Source organism: Osmerus mordax, chromosome 11, assembly GCF_038355195.1.
Source record: "Osmerus mordax isolate fOsmMor3 chromosome 11, fOsmMor3.pri, whole genome shotgun sequence".
Classification (NCBI taxonomy): Eukaryota; Metazoa; Chordata; class Actinopteri; order Osmeriformes; family Osmeridae; genus Osmerus; species Osmerus mordax.
The window spans coordinates 1,428,944-1,443,929 of record NC_090060.1 but is presented as its reverse complement, the minus strand read 5'-3'; the positions used below and the strand labels follow the sequence as shown (position 1 = coordinate 1,443,929).

General features: G+C 47.4%; 6 non-coding genes across 6 annotated transcripts; all 6 read left to right on the top strand.

Annotated features, from left to right (window-relative positions):
- The first annotated feature begins 68 nt into the window (after positions 1-68).
- On the top strand, positions 69-150 carry trnas-gcu (transfer RNA serine (anticodon GCU)). Its single transcript has one exon. It is a non-coding gene; the product is annotated as a tRNA-Ser (tRNA).
- A 1,801-nt stretch (positions 151-1,951) lies between these two features.
- Positions 1,952-2,033, top strand: trnas-gcu (transfer RNA serine (anticodon GCU)). The gene has a single exon. It is a non-coding gene; the product is annotated as a tRNA-Ser (tRNA).
- Positions 2,034-2,568: 535 nt separating this feature from the next.
- Positions 2,569-2,650, top strand: trnas-gcu (transfer RNA serine (anticodon GCU)). The gene has a single exon. It is a non-coding gene; the product is annotated as a tRNA-Ser (tRNA).
- A 1,165-nt stretch (positions 2,651-3,815) lies between these two features.
- Positions 3,816-3,897, top strand: trnas-gcu (transfer RNA serine (anticodon GCU)). The gene has a single exon. It is a non-coding gene; the product is annotated as a tRNA-Ser (tRNA).
- Positions 3,898-8,408: 4,511 nt separating this feature from the next.
- trnas-gcu (transfer RNA serine (anticodon GCU)) lies at positions 8,409-8,490 on the top strand. Its single transcript has one exon. It is a non-coding gene; the product is annotated as a tRNA-Ser (tRNA).
- A 3,588-nt stretch (positions 8,491-12,078) lies between these two features.
- trnas-gcu (transfer RNA serine (anticodon GCU)) lies at positions 12,079-12,160 on the top strand. The gene has a single exon. It is a non-coding gene; the product is annotated as a tRNA-Ser (tRNA).
- The last annotated feature ends 2,826 nt before the right edge of the window (positions 12,161-14,986 follow it).

Here is a 14,986-nt window from a genome sequence, read left to right as displayed (position 1 = left end):
CACCTGCTTTTCTCCATGTTTTGTGAAATGGAAGGTTCTTTCACCACCGTGGGCCCAGTGCTTTGAATGACGAGGTGGCCGAGTGGTTAAGGCGATGGACTGCTAATCCATTGTGCTCTGCACGCGTGAGTTCGAATCTCATCCTCGTCGGCAAGTTATCTTTATGACATGTCCACCTTTGTCAATTGAAATTCTTCTGTCCCTCAACCCTTACTGCTCATATTTAGTGCCCCCCTCCACCACTGCCTTTCCAGAAACTCTTTGATTCCTTCCTCAGCTCCTGACTATATTCCATTTCACAATTGTGCCTATCGTCACCTGCTTTTCTCCATGTTTTGTGAAATGGAAGGTTCTTTCACCACCGTGGGCCCAGTGCTGTGAATGACGAGGTGGCCGAGTGGTTAAGGCGATGGACTGCTAATCCATTGTGCTCTGCACGCGTGAGTTGGAATCTCATCCTCGTCGGCAAGTTATCTTTATGACATGTCCACCTTTGTCAATTGAAATTCTTCTGTCCCTCAACCCTTACTGCTCATATTTAGTGCCCCCCTCCACCACTGCCTTTCCAGCAACTCTTTGATTCCTTCCTCAGCTCCTGACTATATTCCATTTCACAATTGTGCCTATCGTCACCTGCTTTTCTCCTTGTTTTGTGAAATGGAAGGTTCTTTCACCACCATGGGCCCAGTGCTGTGAATGACGAGGTGGCCGAGTGGTTAAGGCGATGGACTGCTAATCCATTGTGCTCTGCACGCGTGAGTTGGAATCTCATCCTCGTCGGCAAGTTATCTTTATGACATGTCCACCTTTGTCAATTGAAATTCTTCTGTCCCTCAACCCTTACTGCTCATATTTAGTGCCCCCCTCCACCACTGCCTTTCCAGCAACTCTTTGATTCCTTCCTCAGCTCCTGACTATATTCCATTTCACAATTTTGCCTGTCGTCACCTGCTTTTCTCCATGTTTTGTGAAATGGAAGGTTCTTTCACCACCGTGGGCCCAGTGCTTTGAATGACGAGGTGGCCGAGTGGTTAAGGAGATGGACTGCTAATCCTTTGTGCTCTGCACGCGTGAGTTCGAATCTCATCCTCGTCGGCAAGTTATCTTTATGACATGTCCACCTTTGTCAATTGAAATTCTTCTGTCCCTCAACCCTTACTGCTCATATTTAGTGCCCCCCTCCACCACTGCCTTTCCAGCAACTCTTTGATTCCTTCCTCAGCTCCTGACTATATTCTTTTTCACAATTGTGCCTGTCGTCACCTGCTTTTCTCCATGTTTTGTGAAATGGAAGGTTCTTTCACCCCCGTGGGCCAAGTGCTGTTAATGACGAGGTGGCCGAGTGGTTAAGGCGATGGACTGCTAATCCATTGTGCTCTGCACGCGTGTGTTCGAATCTCATCCTCGTCGGCAAGTTATCTTTATGACATGTCCACCTTTGTCAATTGAAATTCTTCTGTCCCTTACTGCTCATATTTAGTGCCCCCCTCCACCACTGCCTTTCCAGAAACTCTTTGATTCCTTCCTCAGCTCCTGACTATATTCCTTTTCACAATTGTGCCTATCGTCACCTGCTTTTCTCCATGTTTTGTGAAATGGAAGGTTCTTTCACCACCGTGGGCCCAGTGCTGTGAATGACGAGGTGGCCGAGTGGTTAAGGCGATGGACTGCTAATCCGTTGTGCTCTGCATGCGTGAGTTCGAATCTCATCCTCGTCGGCAAGTTATCTTTATGACATGTCCACCTTTGTCAATTGAAATTATTCTGTCCCTCAACCCTTACTGCTCATATTTAGTGCCCCCCTCCACCACTGCCTTTCCAGAAACTCTTTGATTCCTTCCTCAGCTCCTGACTATATTCTTTTTCACAATTGTGCCTGTCGTCACCTGCTTTTCTCCATGTTTTGTGAAATGGAAGGTTCTTTCACCACCGTGGGCCCAGTGCTGTAAATGACGAGGTGGCCGAGTGGTTAAGGCGATGGACTGCTAATCCATTGTGCTCTGCACGCGTGAGTTCGAATCTCATCCTCGTCGGCAAGTTATCTTTATGACATGTCCACCTTTGTCAATTGAAATTCTTCTGTCCCTCAACCTTTAGTGCCCCCCTCCACCACTGCCTTTCCAGCAACTCTTTGATTCCTTCCTCAGCTCCTGACTATATTCTTTTTCACAATTGTGCCTGTCGTCACCTGCTTTTCTCCATGTTTTGTGAAATGGAAGGTTCTTTCACCACCGTGGGCCCAGTGCTGTAAATGACGAGGTGGCCGAGTGGTTAAGGCGATGGACTGCTAATGCATTGTGCTCTGCACGTGTGAGTTCGAATCTCATCCTCGTCGGCAAGTTATCTTTATGACATGTCCACCTTTGTCAATTGAAATTCTTCTGTCCCTCAACCCTTACTGCTCATATTTAGTGCCCCCCTCCACCACTGCCTTTCCAGCAACTCTTTGATTCCTTCCTCAGCTCCTGACTATATTCCTTTTCACAATTTTGCCTGTCGTCACCTGCTTTTCTCCATGTTTTGTGAAATGGAAGGTTCTTTCACCACCGTGGGCCAAGTGCTGTAAATGACGAGGTGGCCGAGTGGTTAAGGCGATGGACTGCTAATCCATTGTGCTCTGCACGCGTGAGTTCGAATCTCATCCTCGTCGGCAAGTTATCTTTATGACATGTCCACCTTTGTCAATTGAAATTCTTCTGTCCCTCAACCCTTACTGCTCATATTTAGTGCCCCCCTCCACCACTGCCTTTCCAGAAACTCTTTGATTCCTTCCTCAGCTCCTGACTATATTCCATTTCACAACTGTGCCTATCGTCACCTGCTTTTCTCCATGTTTTGTGAAATGGAAGGTTCTTTCACCACCGTGGGCCCAGTGCTGTAAATGACGAGGTGGCCGAGTGGTTAAGGCGATGGACTGCTAATCCGTTGTGCTCTGCATGCGTGAGTTCGAATCTCATCCTCGTCGGCAAGTTATCTTTATGACATGTCCACCTTTGTCAATTGAAATTCTTCTGTCCCTCAACCCTTACTGCTCATATTTAGTGCCCCCCTCCACCACTGCCTTTCCAGAAACTCTTTGATTCCTTCCTCAGCTCCTGACTATATTCCATTTCACAATTGTGCCTATCGTCACCTGCTTTTCTCCATGTTTTGTGAAATGGAAGGTTCTTTCACCACCGTGGGCCCAGTGCTGTAAATGACGAGGTGGCGGAGTGGTTAAGCCGATGGACTGCTAATCCGTTGTGCTCTGCACGCGTTAGTTCGAATCTCATCCTCGTCGGCAAGTTATCTTTATGACATGTCCACCTTTGTCAATTGAAATTCTTCTGTCCCTCAACCCTTAGTGCCCCCCTCCACCACTGCCTTTCCAGCAACTCTTTGATTCCTTCCTCAGCTCCTGACTATATTCCTTTTCACAATTGTGCCTGTCGTCACCTGCTTTTCTCCATGTTTTGTGAAATGGAAGGTTCTTTCACCACCGTGGGCCCAGTGCTGTAAATGACGAGGTGGCCGAGTGATTAAGGCGATAGACTGCTAATCCATTGTGCTCTGCATGCGTTAGTTCGAATCTCATCCTCGTCGGCAAGTTATCTTTATGACATGTCCACCTTTGTCAATTGAAATTCTTCTGTCCCTCAACCCTTACTGCTCATATTTAGTGCCCCCCTCCACCACTGCCTTTCCAGCAACTCTTTGATTCCTTCCTCAGCTCCTGACTATATTCTTTTTCACAATTGTGCCTGTCGTCACCTGCTTTTCTCCATGTTTTGTGAAATGGAAGGTTCTTTCACCACCGTGGGCCAAGTGCTGTTAATGACGAGGTGGCCGAGTGGTTAAGGCGATGGACTGCTAATCCATTGTGCTCTGCACGCGTGAGTTCGAATCTCATCCTCGTCGGCAAGTTATCTATATGACATGTCCACCTTTGTCAGTTGAAATTCTTCTGTCCCTCAACCCTTAGTGCCCCCCTCCACCACTGCCTTTCCAGCAACTCTTTGATTCCTTCCTCAGCTCCTGACTATATTCCTTTTCACAATTGTGCCTGTCGTCACCTGCTTTTCTCCATGTTTTGTGAAATGGAAGGTTCTTTCAACACCGTGGGCCCAGTGCTGTAAATGACGAGGTGGCCGATTGGTTAAGGCGATGGACTGCCAATCCATTGTGCTCTGCACGCGTGAGTTTGAATCTCATCCTCGTCGGCAAGTTATCTTTATGACATGTCCACCTTTGTCAATTGAAATTCTTCTGTCCCTTACTGCTCATATTTAGTGCCCCCCTCCACCACTGCCTTTCCAGAAACTCTTTGATTCCTTCCTCAGCTCCTGACTATATTCCATTTCACAATTGTGCCTATCGTCACCTGCTTTTCTCCATGTTTTGTGAAATGGAAGGTTCTTTCACCACCGTGGGCCCAGTGCTGTAAATGACGAGGTGGCCGAGTGGTTAAGCCGATGGACTGCTAATCCGTTGTGCTCTGCACGCGTGAGTTCCAATCTCATCCTCGTCGGCAAGTTATCTATATGACATGTCCACCTTTGTCAGTTGAAATTCTTCTGTCCCTCAACCCTTAGTGCCCCCCTCCACCACTGCCTTTCCAGCAACTCTTTGATTCCTTCCTCAGCTCCTGACTATATTCCTTTTCACAATTGTGCCTGTCGTCACCTGCTTTTCTCCATGTTTTGTGAAATGGAAGGTTCTTTCACCACCGTGGGCCCAGTGCTGTAAATGACGAAGTGGCCGAGTGGTTAAGCCGATGGACTGCTAATCCGTTGTGCTCTGCACGCGTGAGTTCGAATCTCATCCTCGTCGGCAAGTTATCTATATGACATGTCCACCTTTGTCAGTTGAAATTCTTCTGTCCCTCAACCCTTAGTGCCCCCCTCCACCACTGCCTTTCCAGCAACTCTTTGATTCCTTCCTCAGCTCCTGACTATATTCCTTTTCACAATTGTGCCTGTCGTCACCTGCTTTTCTCCATGTTTTGTGAAATGGAAGGTTCTTTCAACACCGTGGGCCCAGTGCTGTAAATGACGAGGTGGCCGATTGGTTAAGGCGATGGACTGCTAATCCATTGTGCTCTGCACGCGTGAGTTTGAATCTCATCCTCGTCGGCAAGTTATCTTTATGACATGTCCACCTTTGTCAATTGAAATTCTTCTGTCCCTTACTGCTCATATTTAGTGCCCCCCTCCACCACTGCCTTTCCAGAAACTCTTTGATTCCTTCCTCAGCTCCTGACTATATTCCATTTCACAATTGTGCCTATCGTCACCTGCTTTTCTCCATGTTTTGTGAAATGGAAGGTTCTTTCACCACCGTGGGCCCAGTGCTGTAAATGACGAGGTGGCCGAGTGGTTAAGCCGATGGACTGCTAATCCGTTGTGCTCTGCACCCGTGAGTTCGAATCTCATCCTCGTCGGCAAGTTATCTATATGACATGTCCACCTTTGTCAATTGAAATTCTTCTGTCCCTCAACCCTTACTGCTCATATTTAGTGCCCCCCTCCACCACTGCCTTTCCAGCAACTCTTTGATTCCTTCCTCAGCTCCTGACTATATTCCTTTTCACAATTTTGCCTGTCGTCACCTGCTTTTCTCCATGTTTTATGAAATGGAAGGTTCTTTCACCACCGTGGGCCCCTTGCTGTAAATGACGAGGTGGCCGAGTGATTAAGGCGATGGACTGCTAATCCCTTGTGCTCTGCACGCGTGAGTTCGAATCTCATCCTCGTCGGCAAGTTATCTTTATGACATGTCAATTGAAATTCTTCTGTCCCTCAACCCTTACTGCTCATATTTAGTACCCCCCTCCACCACTGCCTTTCCAGCAACTCTTTGATTCCTTCCTCAGCTCCTGACAATATTCCTTTTCACAATTGTGCCTGTCGTCACCTGCTTTTCTCCATGTTTTTTGAAATGGAAGGTTCTTTCACCACCGTGGGCCCAGTGCTGTAAATGACGAGGTGGCAGAGTGGTTAAGGCGATGGACTGCTAATTCATTGTGCTCTGCAGGCTTGAGTTCGAATCTCATCCTCGTCGGCAAGTTATCTTTATGACATGTCAATTGAAATTCTTCTGTCCCTCAACCCTTACTGCTCATATTTAGTGCCCCCCTCCACCACTGCCTTTCCAGAAACTCTTTGATTCCTTCCTCAGCTCCTGACTATATTCCTTTTCACAATTGTGCCTGTCGTCACCTGCTTTTCTCCATGTTTTGTGAAATGGAATGTTCTTTCAACACCGTGGGCCCAGTGCTTTAAATGACGAGGTGGCCGATTGGTTAAGGCGATGGACTGCTAATCCGTTGTGCTCTGCACGCGTGAGTTTGAATCTCATCCTCTTCGGCAAGTTATCTTTATGACATGTCCACCTTTGTCAATTGAAATTCTTCTGTCCCTTACTGCTCATATTTAGTGCCCCCCTCCACCACTGCCTTTCCAGAAACTCTTTGATTCCTTCTTCAGCTCCTGACTATATTCCATTTCACAATTGTGCCTATCGTCACCTGCTTTTCTCCATGTTTTGTGAAATGGAAGGTTCTTTCACCACCGTGGGCCCAGTGCTGTAAATGACGAGGTGGCGGAGTGGTTAAGCCGATGGACTGCTAATCCGTTGTGCTCTGCACGCGTGAGTTCGAATCTCATCCTCGTCGGCAAGTTATCTATATGACATGTCCACCTTTGTCAGTTGAAATTCTTCTGTCCCTCAACCCTTAGTGCCCCCCTCCACCACTGCCTTTCCAGCAACTCTTTGATTCCTTCCTCAGCTCCTGACTATATTCCTTTTCACAATTGTGCCTGGTGTCACCTGCTTTTCTCCATGTTTTGTGAAATGGAAGGTTCTTTCACCACCGTGGGCCCAGTGCTGTAAATGACGAGGTGGCCGAGTGATTAAGGCGATGGACTGCTAATCCATTGTGTTCTGCATGCGTGAGTTCGAATCTCATCCTCGTCGGCAAATTATCTTTATGACATGTCCACCTTTGTCAATTGAAATTCTTCTGTCCCTCAACCCTTAGTGCCCCCCTCCACCACTGCCTTTCCAGCAACTCTTTGATTCCTTCCTCAGCTCCTGACTATATTCCTTTTCACAATTGTGCCTGGTGTCACCTGCTTTTCTCCATGTTTTGTGAAATGGAAGGTTCTTTCACCACCGTGGGCCCAGTGCTGTAAATGACGAGGTGGCCGAGTGATTAAGGCGATGGACTGCTAATCCATTGTGCTCTGCATGCGTGAGTTCGAATCTCATCCTCGTCGGCAAATTATCTTTATGACATGTCCACCTTTGTCAATTGAAATTCTTCTGTCCCTCAACCCTTAGTGCCCCCCTCCACCACTGCCTTTCCAGCAACTCTTTGATTCCTTCCTCAGCTCCTGACTATATTCCTTTTCACAATTGTGCCTGGTGTCACCTGCTTTTCTCCATGTTTTGTGGAATGGAAGGTTCTTTCACCACCGAGGGCCTAGTGATGTAAATGACGAGGTGGCCGAGTGGTTAAGGAGATGGACTGCTAATCCTTTGTGCTCTGCGCGCGTGAGTTCGAATCTCATACTCGTCGGCAAGTTATCTTTATGACATGTCCACCTTTTTCAATTGAAATTCTTTTGTCCCTCAACCCTTACTGCTCATATTTAGTGCCCCCCTCCACCACTGCCTTTCCAGCAACTCTTTGATTCCTTCCTCAGCTCCTGACTATATTCCATTTCACAATTGTGCCTGTCGTCACCTGCTTTTCTCCATGTTTTGTGAAATGGAAGGTTCTTTCACCACCGTGGGCCCAGTGTTGTAAATGACGAGGTGGCCGAGTGGTTAAGGCGATGGACTGCTAATCCATTGTGCTCTGCATGCGTTAGTTCGAATCTCATCCTCGTCGGCAAGTTATCTTTATGACATGTCCACCTTTGTCAATTGAAATTCTTCTGTCCCTCAACCCTTAGTGCCCCCCTCCACCACTGCCTTTCCAGCAACTCTTTGATTCCTTCCTCAGCTCCTGACTATATTCCTTTTCACAATTGTGCCTGGTGTCACCTGCTTTTCTCCATGTTTTGTGAAATGGAAGGTTCTTTCACCACCGAGGGCCTAGTGATGTAAATGACGAGGTGGCCGAGTGGTTAAGGAGATGGACTGCTAATCCTTTGTGCTCTGCACGCGTGAGTTCGAATCTCATCCTCGTCGGCAAGTTATCTTTATGACATGTCCACCTTTGTCAATTGAAATTCTTCTGTCCCTCAAACCTTACTGCTCATATTTAGTGCCCCCCTCCACCACTGCCTTTCCAGAAACTCTTTGATTCCTTCCTCAGCTCCTGACTATATTCCATTTCACAATTGTGCCTATCGTCACCTGCTTTTCTCCATGTTTTGTGAAATGGAAGGTTCTTTCACCACCATGGGCCCAGTGCTGTGAATGACGAGGTGGCCGAGTGGTTAAGGCGATGGACTGCTAATCCATTGTGCTCTGCACGCGTGAGTTCGAATCTCATCCTCGTCGGCAAGTTATCTTTATGACATGTCCACCTTTGTCAATTGAAATTCTTCTGTCCCTTTCTGCTCATATTTAGTGCCCCCCTCCACCACTGCCTTTCCAGAAACTCTTTGATTCCTTCCTCAGCTCCTGACTATATTCCTTTTCACAATTGTGCCTGTCGTCACCTGCTTTTCTCCATGTTTTGTGAAATGGAAGGTTCTTTCACCACCGTGGGCCCAGTGCTGTAAATGACGAGGTGGCCGAGTGATTAAGGCGATGGACTGCTAATCCATTGTGTTCTGCATGCGTGAGTTCGAATCTCATCCTCGTCGGCAAATTATCTTTATGACATGTCCACCTTTGTCAATTGAAATTCTTCTGTCCCTCAACCCTTAGTGCCCCCCTCCACCACTGCCTTTCCAGCAACTCTTTGATTCCTTCCTCAGCTCCTGACTATATTCCTTTTCACAATTGTGCCTGGTGTCACCTGCTTTTCTCCATGTTTTGTGGAATGGAAGGTTCTTTCACCACCGAGGGCCTAGTGATGTAAATGACGAGGTGGCCGAGTGGTTAAGGCGATGGACTGCTAATCCATTGTGCTCTGCACGCGTGAGTTTGAATCTCATCCTCGTCGGCAAGTTATCTTTATGACATGTCCACCTTTGTCAATTGAAATTCTTCTGTCCCTTACTGCTCATATTTAGTGCCCCCCTCCACCACTGCCTTTCCAGAAACTCTTTGATTCCTTCCTCAGCTCCTGACTATATTCCATTTCACAATTGTGCCTATCGTCACCTGCTTTTCTCCATGTTTTGTGAAATGGAAGGTTCTTTCACCACCGTGGGCCCAGTGCTGTAAATGATGAGGTGGCCGAGTGGTTAAGGCGATGGACTGCTAATCCATTGTGCTCTGCATGCGTGAGTTCGAATCTCATCCTCGTCGGCAAGTTATCTTTATGACATGTCCACCTTTGTCAATTGAAATTCTTCTGTCCCTCAACCCTTAGTGCCCCCCTCCACCACTGCCTTTCCAGCAACTCTTTGATTCCTTCCTCAGCTCCTGACTATATTCTTTTTCACAATTGTGCCTGTCGTCACCTGCTTTTCTCCATGTTTTGTGAAATGGAAGGTTCTTTCACCAGCGTGGGCCCAGTGCTGTAAATGACGAGGTGGCCGAGTGGTTAAGGCGATGGACTGCTAATCCATTGTGCTCTGCATGCGTTAGTTCGAATCTCATCCTCGTCGGCAAGTTATCTTTATGACATGTCCACCTTTGTCAATTGAAATTCTTCTGTCCCTTACTGCTCATATTTAGTGCCCCCCTCCACCACTGCCTTTCCAGAAACTCTTTGATTCCTTCCTCAGCTCCTGACTATATTCCATTTCACAATTGTGCCTATCGTCACCTGCTTTTCTCCATGTTTTGTGAAATGGAAGGTTCTTTCACCACCGTGGGCCCAGTGCTGTAAATGACGAGGTGGCCGAGTGGTTAAGCCGATGGACTGCTAATCGGTTGTGCTCTGCACGCGTGAGTTCGAATCTCATCCTCGTCGGCAAGTTATCTATATGACATGTCCACCTTTGTCAGTTGAAATTCTTCTGTCCCTCAACCCTTAGTGCCCCCCTCCACCACTGCCTTTCCAGCAACTCTTTGATTCCTTCCTCAGCTCCTGACTATATTCCTTTTCACAATTGTGCCTGGTGTCACCTGCTTTTCTCCATGTTTTGTGAAATGGAAGGTTCTTTCACCACCGAGGGCCTAGTGATGTAAATGACGAGGTGGCCGAGTGGTTAAGGAGATGGACTGCTAATCCTTTGTGCTCTGCACGCGTGAGTTCGAATCTCATCCTCGTCGGCAAGTTATCTTTATGACATGTCCACCTTTGTCAATTGAAATTCTTCTGTCCCTCAACCCTTACTGCTCATATTTAGTGCCCCCCTCCACCACTGCCTTTCCAGCAACTCTTTGATTCCTTCCTCAGCTCCTGACTATATTCTTTTTCACAATTGTGCCTGTCGTCACCTGCTTTTCTCCATGTTTTGTGAAATGGAAGGTTCTTTCACCACCGTGGGCCAAGTGCTGTTAATGACGAGGTGGCCGAGTGGTTAAGGCGATGGACTGCTAATCCATTGTGCTCTGCATGCGTGAGTTCGAATCTCATCCTCGTCGGCAAGTTATCTTTATGACATGTCCACCTTTGTCAATTGAAATTCTTCTGTCCCTCAACCCTTAGTGCCCCCCTCCACCACTGCCTTTCCAGCAACTCTTTGATTCCTTCCTCAGCTCCTGACTATATTCCTTTTCACAATTGTGCCTGTCGTCACCTGCTTTTCTCCATGTTTTGTGAAATGGAAGGTTCTTTCAACACCGTGGGCCCAGTGCTGTAAATGACGAGGTGGCCGATTGGTTAAGGCGATGGACTGCTAATCCATTGTGCTCTGCACGCGTGAGTTTGAATCTCATCCTCGTCGGCAAGTTATCTTTATGACATGTCCACCTTTGTCAATTGAAATTCTTCTGTCCCTTACTGCTCATATTTAGTGCCCCCCTCCACCACTGCCTTTCCAGAAACTCTTTGATTCCTTCCTCAGCTCCTGACTATATTCCATTTCACAATTGTGCCTATCGTCACCTGCTTTTCTCCATGTTTTGTGAAATGGAAGGTTCTTTCACCACCGTGGGCCCAGTGCTGTAAATGACGAGGTGGCCGAGTGGTTAAGCCGATGGACTGCTAATTCGTTGTGCTCTGCACGCGTGAGTTCGAATCTCATCCTCGTCGGCAAGTTATCTTTATGACATGTCCACCTTTGTCAATTGAAATTCTTCTGTCCCTCAACCCTTAGTGCCCCCCTCCACCACTGCCTTTCCAGCAACTCTTTGATTCCTTCCTCAGCTCCTGACTATATTCCTTTTCACAATTGTGCCTGTCGTCACCTGCTTTTCTCCATGTTTTGTGAAATGGAAGGTTCTTTCAACACCGTGGGCCCAGTGCTGTAAATGACGAGGTGGCCGATTGGTTAAGGCGATGGACTGCTAATCCATTGTGCTCTGCACGCGTGAGTTTGAATCTCATCCTCGTCGGCAAGTTATCTTTATGACATGTCCACCTTTGTCAATTGAAATTCTTCTGTCCCTTACTGCTCATATTTAGTGCCCCCCTCCACCACTGCCTTTCCAGCAACTCTTTGATTCCTTCCTCAGCTCCTGACTATATTCCTTTTCACAATTGTGCCTGGTGTCACCTGCTTTTCTCCATGTTTTGTGAAATGGAAGGTTCTTCCACCACCGAGGGCCTAGTGATGTAAATGACGAGGTGGCCGAGTGGTTAAGGCGATGGACTGCTAATCCCTTGTGCTCTGCACGCGTGAGTTCGAATCTCATCCTCGTCGGCAAGTTATCTTTATGACATGTCAATTGAAATTCTTCTGTCCCTCAACCCTTACTGCTCATATTTAGTGCCCCCCTCCACCACTGCCTTTCCAGCAACTCTTTGATTCCTTCCTCAGCTCCTGACTATATTCTTTTTCACAATTGTGCCTGTCGTCACCTGCTTTTCTCCATGTTTTGTGAAATGGAAGGTTCTTTCACCACTGTGGGCCAAGTGCTGTTAATGACGAGGTGGCCGAGTGGTTAAGGCGATGGACTGCTAATCCATTGTGCTCTGCACGCGTGAGTTCGAATCTCATCCTCGTCGGCAAGTTATCTTTATGACATGTCCACCTTTGTCAATTGAAATTCTTCTGTCCCTTACTGCTCATATTTAGTGCCCCCCTCCACCACTGCCTTTCCAGAAACTCTTTGATTCCTTCCTCAGCTCCTGACTATATTCCATTTCACAATTGTGCCTATCGTCACCTGCTTTTCTCCATGTTTTGTGAAATGGAAGGTTCTTTCACCACCGTGGGCCCAGTGCTGTAAATGACGAGGTGGCCGAGTGGTTAAGCCGATGGACTGCTAATCGGTTGTGCTCTGCACGCGTGAGTTCGAATCTCATCCTCGTCGGCAAGTTATCTATATGACATGTCCACCTTTGTCAGTTGAAATTCTTCTGTCCCTCAACCCTTAGTGCCCCCCTCCACCACTGCCTTTCCAGCAACTCTTTGATTCCTTCCTCAGCTCCTGACTATATTCCTTTTCACAATTGTGCCTGGTGTCACCTGCTTTTCTCCATGTTTTGTGAAATGGAAGGTTCTTTCACCACCGAGGGCCTAGTGATGTAAATGACGAGGTGGCCGAGTGGTTAAGGAGATGGACTGCTAATCCTTTGTGCTCTGCACGCGTGAGTTCGAATCTCATCCTCGTCGGCAAGTTATCTTTATGACATGTCCACCTTTGTCAATTGAAATTCTTCTGTCCCTCAACCCTTACTGCTCATATTTAGTGCCCCCCTCCACCACTGCCTTTCCAGCAACTCTTTGATTCCTTCCTCAGCTCCTGACTATATTCTTTTTCACAATTGTGCCTGTCGTCACCTGCTTTTCTCCATGTTTTGTGAAATGGAAGGTTCTTTCACCACCGTGGGCCAAGTGCTGTTAATGACGAGGTGGCCGAGTGGTTAAGGCGATGGACTGCTAATCCATTGTGCTCTGCATGCGTGAGTTCGAATCTCATCCTCGTCGGCAAGTTATCTTTATGACATGTCCACCTTTGTCAATTGAAATTCTTCTGTCCCTCAACCCTTAGTGCCCCCCTCCACCACTGCCTTTCCAGCAACTCTTTGATTCCTTCCTCAGCTCCTGACTATATTCCTTTTCACAATTGTGCCTGTCGTCACCTGCTTTTCTCCATGTTTTGTGAAATGGAAGGTTCTTTCAACACCGTGGGCCCAGTGCTGTAAATGACGAGGTGGCCGATTGGTTAAGGCGATGGACTGCTAATCCATTGTGCTCTGCACGCGTGAGTTTGAATCTCATCCTCGTCGGCAAGTTATCTTTATGACATGTCCACCTTTGTCAATTGAAATTCTTCTGTCCCTTACTGCTCATATTTAGTGCCCCCCTCCACCACTGCCTTTCCAGAAACTCTTTGATTCCTTCCTCAGCTCCTGACTATATTCCATTTCACAATTGTGCCTATCGTCACCTGCTTTTCTCCATGTTTTGTGAAATGGAAGGTTCTTTCACCACCGTGGGCCCAGTGCTGTAAATGGCGAGGTGGCCGAGTGGTTAAGCCGATGGACTGCTAATTCGTTGTGCTCTGCACGCGTGAGTTCGAATCTCATCCTCGTCGGCAAGTTATCTTTATGACATGTCCACCTTTGTCAATTGAAATTCTTCTGTCCCTCAACCCTTAGTGCCCCCCTCCACCACTGCCTTTCCAGCAACTCTTTGATTCCTTCCTCAGCTCCTGACTATATTCCTTTTCACAATTGTGCCTGTCGTCACCTGCTTTTCTCCATGTTTTGTGAAATGGAAGGTTCTTTCAACACCGTGGGCCCAGTGCTGTAAATGACGAGGTGGCCGATTGGTTAAGGCGATGGACTGCTAATCCATTGTGCTCTGCACGCGTGAGTTTGAATCTCATCCTCGTCGGCAAGTTATCTTTATGACATGTCCACCTTTGTCAATTGAAATTCTTCTGTCCCTTACTGCTCATATTTAGTGCCCCCCTCCACCACTGCCTTTCCAGCAACTCTTTGATTCCTTCCTCAGCTCCTGACTATATTCCTTTTCACAATTGTGCCTGGTGTCACCTGCTTTTCTCCATGTTTTGTGAAATGGAAGGTTCTTCCACCACCGAGGGCCTAGTGATGTAAATGACGAGGTGGCCGAGTGGTTAAGGCGATGGACTGCTAATCCCTTGTGCTCTGCACGCGTGAGTTCGAATCTCATCCTCGTCGGCAAGTTATCTTTATGACATGTCAATTGAAATTCTTCTGTCCCTCAACCCTTACTGCTCATATTTAGTGCCCCCCTCCACCACTGCCTTTCCAGCAACTCTTTGATTCCTTCCTCAGCTCCTGACTATATTCCATTTCACAATTGTGCCTATCGTCACCTGCTTTTCTCCATGTTTTGTGAAATGGAAGGTTCTTTCACCACCGTGGGCCCAGTGCTGTAAATGAGGAGGTGGCCGAGTGGTTAAGCCGATGGACTGCTAATTCGTTGTGCTCTGCACGCGTGAGTTCGAATCTCATCCTCGTCGGCAAGTTATCTTTATGACATGTCCACCTTTGTCAATTGAAATTCTTCTGTCCCTTACTGCTCATATTTAGTGCCCCCCTCCACCACTGCCTTTCCAGAAACTCTTTGATTCCTTCCTCAGCTCCTGACTATATTCCATTTCACAATTGTGCCTATCGTCACCTGCTTTTCTCCATGTTTTGTGAAATGGAAGGTTCTTTCACCACCGTGGGCCCAGTGCTGTAAATGACGAGGTGGCCGAGTGGTTAAGCCGATGGACTGCTAATCGGTTGTGCTCTGCACGCGTGAGTTCGAATCTCATCCTCGTCGGCAAGTTATCTATATGACATGTCCACCTTTGTCAGTTGAAATTCTTCTGTCCCTCAACCCTTAGTGCC